The 12626-nt window shown below is 41.9% G+C and overlaps 2 non-coding genes across 2 annotated transcripts; both read right to left on the bottom strand.

Moving 5' to 3' along the window:
* Window positions 1–6422: 6422 nt before the first annotated feature.
* Window positions 6423–6494, bottom strand: trnap-ugg (transfer RNA proline (anticodon UGG)). Its single transcript has one exon. It is a non-coding gene; the product is annotated as a tRNA-Pro (tRNA).
* Window positions 6495–8171: 1677 nt separating this feature from the next.
* trnap-ugg (transfer RNA proline (anticodon UGG)) lies at window positions 8172–8243 on the bottom strand. Its single transcript has one exon. It is a non-coding gene; the product is annotated as a tRNA-Pro (tRNA).
* Window positions 8244–12626: the final 4383 nt, after the last annotated feature.

Below are 12626 nucleotides of genomic sequence, written 5' to 3'. Positions count from 1 at the left end.
TATTAAAAATCAGTTTCTTACCTGCACTCCTGCCTGACTGGTCGTGTGCATCCACGAAGTGGCAACTCCGCGCAACAAGTGCGCCGAAAGCGTGACATTGTCAAGCTTATGAGATGTATTGCAAGTGTAAGCCACTGTGACACTTTATTTTAATTTTTATAAATGTCTAATGATGTCAATGAGGGATTTTAAATCACTGCTATGCTGAAATTATAACTAATATTGATATTGTTTTTGATGATATTAATGTTTGTTTCCATTCTTTTGGTTTGTTCTGTGTCATGTTTGTGTCTCCTCTCAAGTGCTCTGTTTATTGCAGTTCTGAGTGTTACTGGGTCAGGTTTGGTCTTGGAATTGGATTGCATTGTTATTGTATTGCTGTGTAGTGGTTTGTTGGATTAATTAAAAAAAAAAATTAAAATAAAAAAAATATATTTTTTAAAAATTGGAATCGATTCTGAATCGTACAACCTAAACGATTCGATTCGTATTTGAATCGATTTTTCCCCACACCCCTAATCCATCTATATATATATATATATATATATATATATACAGTGGGGCAAAAAAGTATTTAGTCAGCCACCGATTGTGCAAGTTCTCCCACTTAAAATGATCACAGAGGTCTGTAATTCTTACGCTTCAACTGTGAGCGACAAAGAATGTATTTGTAAATTATGGTGGAAAATAAGTATTTGGTCAACCATTCAAAACTCTCACTGATAGAAGGAGGTTTTGGCTCAAAATCTCACGATACATGGCCACATTCATTCTTTCCTTAACACGGATCAATCGTCATGTCCCTTTAGCAGACAAACAGCCCCAAAGCATGATGTTTCCACCCCCATGCTTCACAGTAGGTGTGGTGTTCTTGGGATGCAACTCAGTATTCTTCTTCCTCCAAACACAAGGAGTTGAGTTTATACCAAAAAGTTATATTTTTGTTTCATCTGACCACATGACATTCTCCCAATCCTCTGCTGTATCATCAATGTGTCCATTTTTTACTACAGCGTGGCTTTGTAGTAAAAGAGTGCGGGTACTTTCCTGGCCCGCCTGCAGTCCAGACCTGTCTCCCATGGAAAATGTGTGGCGCATTATGAAGCGTAAAATACGACAACAAGACCGCAGACTGTTGAACAACTTAAGCTGTACATCAAGCAAGAATGGTAAAGAATTCCACTTTCAAAGCTTCGACAATTAGTTTCTTCAGTTCCCAAACGTTTATTGAGTGTTGTTAAAAGAAAAGGTGATGTAACACAGTGGTGAACATGCCCTTTCCCAACTACTTTGGCACGTGTTGCAGCCATGAAATTCTAAGTTAATTATTATTTGCAAAAAAAAATTAAAGTTTATTGAGTTTGAACATCAAATATCTTGTCTTTGTAGTGCATTCAATTGAATATGGGTTGAAAAGGATTTGCAAATCATTGTATTGCGTTTATATTTATATCCAACACAATTTCCCAACTCATATGGAAACAGGGTTTGTATTTTATAAAAATCTCTACCGGTACCGTTCTTTCATCTGAATGCCACTGTACGGCGGTGACTACAGAACCGAGGCGCGTGATGTTGAGTGTGTCAGAACGCACACACAAAGTGCATACAAGCAATAACATCATGGAGAGGAGGAATGGCACAAAATTACAATTTGGTGAAGTACAATATGGAGGTATTTGGGCTCAAAACTAACAATAAAGGTGACACTTTAAACAATGAGGCTGCAATTTCCACTTTAAAACACACCACGCCAAATGTGGCGATTAGTATTACCACCGTTGCTTACCACTTAGGTAAACATTTACATAATAAGCATTCTGATCTCCACAAGGAGTTATGAGGAGGGACAGGTAATAATGTTGTTACACCTGTCCTGCTGTTCAGTATTGATGGGATCGGCAGTTCTTTTGACTGTACTGAATCACTAGAATCAGTTCCTTAAATTGATTTGTCAAAAGATTCGTTCACCGAATCACTTCTGCAGCAGCAGTTCTGTGTACAGGTCGGTGAAACATGAGTCAGTCAGTAACAGCTTCCCCAGCGGCAGATCTCGCTGTGTGTGAATCTGGCAAGATAATAACAATTTATTTTAAAATTTGCTACAAATATTATTTTCTTTTTTTTCCTTCTTCTTTTTTTTGTGTCCTCTCCATGAGGTGTCCATGACATTTTAAAATGGATCTGAAAACAAAATAATTTAAAAAAAAGTTTTTTAAAGTGGTAGATATTACATACAAATTTACAAATGGTATTATTATTTTTACATTTTAACATTTGACTCGACGACAAAATTTGAAATATGTTCTTAAATGTGTTTGAAATGCAATTATTTTCTACATTATTACATTACATTTATTTTAACAATTCATAGTGGATTTGACAAGATAGAAAAAAGGATTCTAAAATGTGCTACAAGTTTTTTTTTTCACAATACATTTTATTATTTTGACATGTAATGTTTCTAACAAAACAATCATGTATTAAAAATGTAATAAAAATCACTCTTTTATATCACATCCAATGTGGGTTATTTTTTTTTTCAAACAATTATGGTCACTCTAAAAAGGGTATATAATAAACACAATATGAAAAATAGAATAAAAAATGTGTGCAGGTCGGCGAATCATGAGTCAGTCAGTAACAGCTTCCCCAGCGGCAGATCTCACTGTGTGTCAGTTCGCGAACGACACAAGCCCTCAGCACCCAATGAACGACGCGCGCAGTGACTGAATGAGATCCTCAATGTGACGTCATCCTCCGCGACACAGTCAGTTCCCTGCGTCAGTACGTTTGCGAACGTGATTCACGTGATTCACGTCGGGACACAGTCAGTTGTCTGCGTCAGTACGTTTGCGAACGTTATTCACGTGATTCACGTCGGGACACAGTCAGTTCCCTGCGTCAGTACGTTTGCGAACGTGATTCACGTGATTCACGTCGGGACACAGTCAGTTGTCTGCGTCAGTACGTTTGCGAACGTGATTCACGTGATTCACGTCGCGACACAGTCAGTTCCCTGCGTCAGTACGTTTGCGAACGTGATTCACGTGATTCACGTCGCGACACAGTCAGTTCCCTGCGTCAGTACGTTCGCGAACGTGATTCACGTGATTCACGTCGCGACACAGTCAGTTCCCTGCGTCAGTACGTTCACGAACGTGATTCACGTCGCGACACAGTCAGTTCTCTGCGTCAGTACGTTTGCGAACGTTATTCACGTGATTCACGTCGCGACACAGTCAGTTCTCTGAGTCAGTACGTTCGCGAACGTGATTCACGTCGCGACACAGTCATTTCTCTGCGTCAGTACGTTCGCGAACGTGATTCACGTCGCGACACAGTCAGTTCTCTGCGTCAGTACGTTCGCGAACGTGATTCATGTCGGGACACAGTCAGTTCTCTGCGTCAGTACGTTCGCGAACGTGATTCACGTGATTCACGTCGCGACACAGTCACTTCCCTGCGTCAGTACGTTCACGAACGTGATTCACGTCGCGACACAGTCAGTTCTCTGCGTCAGTACGTTTGCGAACGTTTGCGAACGTTATTCACGTGATTCACGTTGGGACACAGTCAGTTCTCTGAGTCAGTACGTTCGCGAACGTGATTCACGTCGCGACACAGTCAGTTCTCTGCGTCAGTACGTTCGCGAACGTGATTCATGTCGGGACACAGTCAGTTCTCTGCGTCAGTACGTTCGCGAACGTGATTCACGTGATTCACGTCGCGACACAGTCACTTCCCTGCGTCAGTACGTTCACGAACGTGATTCACGTCGCGACACAGTCAGTTCTCTGCGTCAGTACGTTTGCGAACGTTTGCGAACGTTATTCACGTGATTCACGTTGGGACACAGTCAGTTCTCTGAGTCAGTACGTTCGCGAACGTGATTCACGTCGCGACACAGTCATTTCTCTGCTTCAGTACGTTCACGGACGTGATTCACGTCGCGACACAGTCAGTTCTCTGCGTCAGTACGTTTGCGAACGTTATTCACGTGATTCACGTGATTCACGTTGGAACACAGTCCTTTCTCTGCTTCAGTACGTTCGCGGACGTGATTCACGTCGCGACACAGTCAGTTCTCTGCGTCAGTACGTTCGCGAACGTGATTCACGTGATTTACGTCGCGACACAGTCACTTCCCTGCGTCAGTACGTTCACGAACGTGATTCACGTCGTGACACAGTCAGTTCTCTGCGTCAGTACGTTTGCGAACGTGATTCACGTCGTGACACAGTCAGTTCTCTGCGTCAGTACGTTTGCGAACGTTTGCGGACGTTATTCACGTGATTCACGTCGCGACACAGTCATTTCTCTGCGTCAGTACGTTCGCGAACGTGATTCACGTCGCGACACAGTCAGTTCTCTGTGTCAGTACGTTCGCGAACGTGATTCACAAGATTCACGTCGCGACACAGTCAGTTCTCTGCGTCAGTACGTTTGCGAACGTTATTCACGTGATTCACGTCGGGACACAGTCAGTTCTCTGAGTCAGTACGTTCGCGAACGTGATTCACGTCGCGACACAGTCATTTCTCTGCGTCAGTACGTTCGCGAACGTGATTCACGTCGCGACACAGTCAGTTCTCTGTGTCAGTACGTTCGCGAACGTGATTCACAAGATTCACGTCGCGACACAGTCAGTTCTCTGCGTCAGTACGTTCGCGAACGTGATTCACGTGATTCACGTCGCGACACAGTCACTTCCCTGCGTCAGTACGTTCACGAACGTGATTCACGTCGCGACACAGTCAGTTCTCTGCGTCAGTACGTTTGCGAACGTTTGCGAACGTTATTCACGTGATTCACGTTGGGACACAGTCAGTTCTCTGAGTCAGTACGTTCGCGAACGTGATTCACGTCGCGACACAGTCATTTCTCTGCTTCAGTACGTTCGCGGACGTGATTCACGTCGCGACACAGTCAGTTCTCTGCGTCAGTACGTTTGCGAACGTTATTCACGTTATTCACGTGATTCACGTTGGGACACAGTCATTTATCTGCTTCAGTACGTTCGCGAACGTGATTCACGTGATTTACGTCGCGACACAGTCAGTTCCCTGCGTCAGTACGTTCGCGAACGTGATTCACGTGATTTACGTCGCGACACAGTCAGTTCCCTGCGTCAGTACGTTTGCGAACGTGATTCACGTCGCGACACAGTCAGTTCTCTGCGTCAGTACGTTTGCGAACGTTTGCGAATGTTATTCACGTGATTCACGTCGCGACACAGTCATTTCTCTGCGTCAGTACGTTCGCGAACGTGATTCACGTCGCGACACAGTCAGTTCTCTGTGTCAGTACGTTCGCGAACGTGATTCACAAGATTCACGTCGCGACACAGTCAGTTCTCTGCGTCAGTACGTTTGCGAACGTTATTCACGTGATTCACGTCGGGACACAATCAGTTCTCTGAGTCAGTACGTTCGCGAACGTGATTCACGTCGCAACACAGTCATTTCTCTGCGTCAGTACGTTCGCGAACGTGATTCACGTCGCGACACAGTCTTTTCTCTGCGTCAGTACGTTCGCGAACGTGATTCACGTCGCGACACAGTCAGTTCTCTGTGTCAGTACGTTCGCGAACGTGATTCACAAGATTCACGTCGCGACACAGTCAGTTCTCTGCGTCAGTACGTTCGCGAACGTGATTCACGAGATTTACGTCGCGACACAGTCATTTCCCTGCGTCAGTAGGTTCGCGAACGTCATTCACGTGATTCGCGCCAGTTCGAACTGGCTGAGCCAGAAGGCAAAACTTTTGGTCTACCGAGCTACAGTATCTACACACCTATGGTCATGAAGTGTGGGTCATGACCGAAAGAATAAGATCGCGGATACAAACGGCTGAAATGATTTTCCTCAGAAGGGTGGCTGGCATCTCCCTAAGAGATAGGGTGAGATGTTCAGTCACCCGAGAGAGACTCGGAGTCGAGCCGTTGCTCCTTCCCTTGGAAAGGAGCCAGTTTAGGTGGTTCGGCCATCTTGTGCGGATGCCTCACGAGGGTCTCCTAGGGAGGTCCTCGTTGCCAAGGATCAGACGGGGGGATTGCATCTCCTCTTTGGCCTGGGAACTCTTTGGGCTCCCCCAGGAGGAAGTTGCTAATATTGCTCTGGAGAGGGAAGTCTGGATAGACCAACAAGCCCCGAAAAATCACATTCCAAAAAAAAAATCTCATGAATTGTGAGATGTTAACAGGGAACATAATCTAGGTTAGTATATATTGCACTTTTACCACTAGTTTAAAGGTATGACTATTTTCAAGCAAAAAAGAACTAAGGGTTACAAGCTCTGTCCTAAAACATTTAGAGCCCGTAAACTGAGGTAACACTGTATTTGATTTTATAAATGTTCATTGATCTCTTGAGTGTGTGCAGTTTAATAAATTGATCTAAGAGGTTTAAATAACTTTTAAGGGCTTGTCCGGGAATTGAACCCAGGACCTCTCGCACCCAAAGCGAGAATCATACCACTAGACCAACAAGCCCTACAAAACCTGTTACCAAATTTCCAAAAAGTTGATTATTTCTTTGCGGAGACACTCTGTAACTCCACTTTCATTAGCACACATTTTGATTCACTACATTTTCATGAATTATGATATTTTAACACGGACTACAATCTAAAGCTGGGTTAATATATTGTACTTTTACCACTAATTTAAAGGTATGGCTATTTTCATGCAAAAATAAACTAAGGGTTACAAGCTCGGTCCTAAAACAGTTAGAGCTCGTAAATTGAGGTACCGCTGTTCTTTATTTTATACATTTTCATTGATCCCTTGAGTGTGTGCAGTTTGGAAAAGTGAGCACAAAGTTTGAAATTACCATTAAGGTGTTGTCCTGGAATTGAACCATGAACCTCTCACACCCAGAGCAAGAATCATACGTCTAGACCAAATTTTCAAAAACGTATTTATTTCATTTGGGGAGACAATCTGTAACTGCACTTTTATTAACACATTTTGATTCACTACAATTTTCACGCATAAATGAACAAGAGCTTTTTCAGGATTTGAACCCTAGACACAAAACAAAAAATATACGATTCGACCAAAAAGCTTTGTGTTGTGATTTTGCAAGTATCTCGATAAATGTGATATTTTTATAGGGGACACAATCTGAAACTGGGAGTCCATGTTGCACTTTTATCACAAATTGGATTTACTTAGATTTTTTTTTTTTAGCTTTTGAGCTCAGTCCTTGAACAAACTGTAGTCGTAGATTTAAGTACTACTTTATTTGTGTTTCAACAAAACATCTCTCAGGGAACACATTCTGTAACTGGGTTAGTATATTACACATATTACCACTAATTTAAAGGTATGGCTATAGTCATGCAAAAAAGAATTAAGGGTTACAAGCTCGGTCCTAAAAAAATTAGAGCTCGTAAATAGAGGTGACACTGTACTTGATTTTATGGATTTTTATTGATCTATCGAGTGTGTGCTGTGAGAAAAATAAAGGTTAAAGTTAAAAAATAAGTCAAAATTCATTCATGAAAAGGATTTCGACTGTGGACTAATGAAAAACTCACACCTGATAAACACAAGGGCTTGTCCAGAAATTAAATCCGGGTCCAATCGCACCCCAGGCAAGAATCATACGACTAGACCAACAAGCCCCGCAAAATATTGCTCAAATGAAAATCTTATGAATTATGAGATTTTAACAGGGAAATCATTCTGAAAATGGGTTAGTATATTGCACTTTTACCACTAATTTAAAGGTATGGCTATTTTCATGCAGAAAAGAATTAAGAGTTACAAGCTCAGTTCTAAAACAATTAGAGCTTGTAAATTGAAGTACCACTGTACTTCATTTTATGGATTTTCAGTAATCCCTTGAGTTTGTTCAGTTGGTAATTCCTTTATTCCATTTGACTTGAGTAAGTCAATTGGAGATCACAGCTTTCACAAGGAGGTTCCACCAAGATTTGAACTTGGATCACCAGTGTGCTAACCATTACACCGTGGAACCTGCATACATGTGGGTAAAATGTTGGGATCCAACAGCACACAGGGTCTGATTCCATAAATTTTAATTGATCCATTGAGTGTGTCCCGTGAGAAAAATAGAGGTTGAAGTTTAAAATTAAGTCAAAAGTGATTCATGAAAGAAATTCAGCTGTGGACAAATGCAAAATTTATACCTGATAAACACAAGGGCTTGTCCAGGAATTGAACCCGGGACCTCTTGCACCCAAAGCAAGAATCATACAACTAGACCAACAAGCCCTGAAAAACCTTGCTTCAATGAAAGATTTCATGAATTGTGATATTTTAACAGGGAACGCAATATAAGACTAAATTAGTATATTGCACTTTTACCACAAATGTTCATGCAAAAAATAATTAAGTGTTACAAAGTATGTCCTAAAACAATTAGAGTTTGTATTTTTTATTTTATACATTTTCATTGATCCTTTGAATGGGTGCAGTTTGGAAAATTGAGCTTAGAGTTAAAAAACACTGTTAATGACTTCTCCAGGAATTGAAACCAAGACCTCTCACACCCAAAAGCTGGAATTATACTCCTAGACCAATTGACTTCACCTTTAGTTTAACTTTGGCTTTTAATTCAAATTTAGGTTAAGAGTTTAATACAATTTTAGATTGTGTACCCTATTTACATCTCACCTTTCATGAGATTTGTGGAACCATACTGTTTCAGGGTGTGTTTCATGGACGAGCCCTTGTGTTTGTAATTCTTGTTTTCAGTCATTATTTTCCCCCCGTCGAAAGTCATGTCATTTTTTTTTAACTTTAGACCTGATCTGAAACTTTTAGCTCCATTTTCCTAAAGGCGCACACTCAAGGGATCAACGAAAATCGATCAAATCCAATCAAGTACTGTGTACTGTGGGATCCAAAGGTTTTATGTGTATTTTTGTTTGTTCCATGGTGTAATGAATACAAACTTGTGTAAAAAGTTTAGTGTTGTAAACCAGTTTCAGAATGTGACCCCTTTTTTGTTATAAGTCATGTTTTTATTCATCACTTTTTACCTCATACACACACTTGTCTCTACATTTGTGACTTTAGACTTAATTTTAAACTTTTACCTCAATTATCCAGACAACTGACACTGACGGAATTTAATGAAAATTCATGAAATCAAATATAATAGTACTTAAATCTAGGACCACATTTTGTTCTAAGACTGAGCTCATAAGCCTTAGTTCATTTTGTTATAAAAATAAATGTTTGCAGTACATCTAATTTGAGTTAAAAGTGCAAAATGGAAGCCCAGTTTCAGATTGTGTCCCCTATCAAAATATCACATTTATTGACATTCTTGCAAAATCACAACTCAGAGCTTGTTGGTCTAGTCGCGTAGAATATGGGGTTCAATTCCTAAAAAGCTTCTGTTCATTTATGCATGAGAATTGTAGTGAATCAAAATTTGTGTTAATAAAAGTGTAGTACCAGATGTTCTCTCCAAATAAAATATCAACATTTATGAAGATTTGGTGAAGCAGTCGTATGATTTTTGCTTAGGGTGCGAGAGGTCAATTCCTGAACAAGCCCTTAACAGTGATTTTAAACTCAGAGCTCAATTTTCCAAACTGCACACACTCAAGGGATCAATGAAATTGTATAAAATGAAGTACAGTGGTACCTCAATTTACAAGGTCCAATTGTTTTAGGACAGAGCTTGTAACCCTTAAGTCTTTTTTGCATTAAATTAGCCATAACTTTAAATTAGTGGTTAAAGTGCAATATACTAACCCAGTTTCAGAATGATGTCCCTGTTGAAACCTCACACTTCATAAGATGTTTTGTTAAAACATGTTTGTAGGGGGCTTGTTGGTTTAGTCGTAAGGTTCTTGCTTAGGATATGAGACGCTCCGGTTTCAATTCCCGGAGAAACCCTTGTGTTTATCATGTATGAGTTTTTCATTTGTCCACAGTCGAATGACTTTCGATTTATTTTTAAACTTTAACCTTTATTCTTCTCACGGCACACACTCAACGGCTCAATAAAGTTCCCTAAAATCAAGTGGTAACTCAATTTACGAGCTCTAATTGTTTTAGGACAGAACCCTCAGTTCTTTTTTGCATGAAAATAGCCATACCTTTGAATCAGTAGTAAAAGTGCAAAATACTAACCCCGTTTCAGAATGTGTTTACTGTCCACAATTCATGAGATTTTTTGTTGATTTGTGATTATTTTGGGCTTGTTGGTCTAATTGCATGATTTTCAGGGACGGCATGGCATATTTGGGACAGTGGCTGTGCCAGCAACATGAGGATTCCTGGTTCAATCCCCATCTGTTGTGTCCTTGCATGGCAGCTCCTGCCATCAGTGTGTGAATGTGTGTGTGAATAGGTGAAAGTGGAAATAGTGTCAAAGTGCTTTATGTTCCTTAAAAAGGTAGAAAAGTGCTATACAAATATAACGCATTTCCCATTCTCTCTTGGGGGCTAGAGGTCCTGGATTCAAATCCCAGAAAATCCCTTAATGATGATTTTAAACTATTAGCTGTGTTTGCAAAATCGCACGCAAACAACGGATCAATGAAAATGTATAAAATCAAATACAGTAGTAATTTGGAGGTGGAAGGAAGCCGGAGTACACAGAGGGAACCCACATAGTCACGGGGAGAACATGCATACCTCACACAGAAAGATCCCAAGGCCAAGACCTTCGTATTGTGAGGCACACACACTAACCTCTGTTCCACCATCTCACTCAAAGTGCAAGAGGTCCTGGGTTAAATTCCCGAACAAGCCCTTAACAGCGATTTTAAACTCCTAGCTCAATTTTCCAAACTGCACACACTCAAGGGATCAAGGAAAATATAAATCAAATACAGTTGTACTTAAATCTACGACCACACCTTGTTCTATAGGACTGAGCTCATAAGCCTTAGTTCATTTTGGTATTAAAAAATTGTGTTAAATCTAATTTGGGTTAAAAATGTAATATAGAAGCTCAGTTTCAGATTGTGTCCCTTATTAAAATACCACATTTAGGTTTAACTTTTTATTTATTGTGATTCTTGCAAAATCACAACTCAGAGCTTGTTAATCTAGTCGTATTATTTTCGCCTCGGGTCTGGGCTTCAATTAATCAATCAATGTTTATTTACATAGCCCTAAATCATAAGTGTCTCAAAGGGCTGCACACATACGGGTAAGGAAAATCTCACCCCAGTGGGACGTTGATGTGAATGACTATGGGAAGGCTCGATATATATATATATATATATATATATATATATATATATATATATATATATATATATATATATATATATATATATATATATATATATATAATATATATATATATATATTGTAGCGGCTGGCTACGGGGTGCTAGCCAATTACTCTGTCTGGGGGGCGGGACTTCCGGGAAGAGATAGGGAAGTGACGTTGTTGATAGCGAGTGAGTGTTCGAGTTGCCCGGGAAGAACGTTGGAGAGACACATGAGAGCTGTTGTATGTTGTTTTGCATCTTGTGCAATAAAGATAAGATAAAACGGAGAAGTTGTATGAGCCTGCATTCCTGGGATTATTACACTGGTGTCAGAAGTAAAACGGCGAGTTCGAAAGAGACTTTGTCGCGGTAAGGACACGCTGAGTACCGCGCATTAACTTCAGTCTGTGAGTTAGCTAGGACCGTTAGCCGTTTATCATGTTTAGCTCCGGTGAAAGGAAGTATAAAGTGGAGCGGGATGACGCTGTTTTGGAGCGGGTGACTGTCGAACAGCCGCGCTACTGCTCGCCCACTAGCGGCTCGTCGACCCGTGAAGATGTAAAGTTGCCGCCGCCCGCAACTTCCCCGCACGGCGCGTCCCCCCCACTGTCTGCTGCATCAGTGAAGACACTAAAATTTGCCGGTGGATTGGATTGGGAGGCGTTCCACGCTCAATTTGAACTGTTGGCAGACGCTAAAAAATGGGAAGAAAAGGACAAAGCATTGTAATTGGCTTTGTGTCTAGAGGGAGAGGCTCTTTCGTGCCTCCTGCTGCTGGATCCTGAACAGCAGCGATGCTACGCAGCCCTGGTGGGGGCGCTCAAGAGGAGGTTTGGGAGATGGTCTCAGCCAGCACTTTTTAAAACTGAACTGAGAGGGAGGTGCAGGAAGCCTGGCGAGCCACTCCGGGGGCTCGCTAATGACATTGAGGGCCAGGTGCGCCGTGCATATGGTCACCTGCCTGCTGAGGCACGAAACGAGCTCGCAACTGACCTGTTTGTTGGAGCAATTACTCCTCCTGACCTGCTCGTGCAAGTGCAGCTTCAGCACCCGAGGTCCCTGCAGGAGGCACTGGAAGCTGCTGTTGAGAGGGAGATGCTGGGAAGTGCGGCTGCAGCTGGGGAACCGGAAATGAAACCCCATCCAGTGAGGGCAGTGTCGTCACACCCGTCTGGTGATAGGGCGCCGGCTTGGGCGACAGAAATTACCGAACTACTGAGGGCGGTGACTCTGCAAAATCAACGTGGCCCGCGCACCATGCAGGTCTGCTGGGGATGTGGCCAACCTGGACACTTTCGCAGGGAGTGCCCTGCCACTCGTCGTGAGCCGGGAACTGTGCCGGGCCCGCATAGTCGGGGGTATGCGGGCCCCTACGTCCACCACGAACCCTGACTCGCCAGCACACGCTCGTCAGG

This window comes from Nerophis ophidion, linkage group LG21 (assembly GCF_033978795.1).
Source record: "Nerophis ophidion isolate RoL-2023_Sa linkage group LG21, RoL_Noph_v1.0, whole genome shotgun sequence".
NCBI classification, from domain to species: domain Eukaryota; kingdom Metazoa; phylum Chordata; class Actinopteri; order Syngnathiformes; family Syngnathidae; genus Nerophis; species Nerophis ophidion.
The sequence above is the reverse complement of the archived record's forward strand: the minus strand, read 5'-3'. Positions and strand labels throughout refer to the sequence as shown.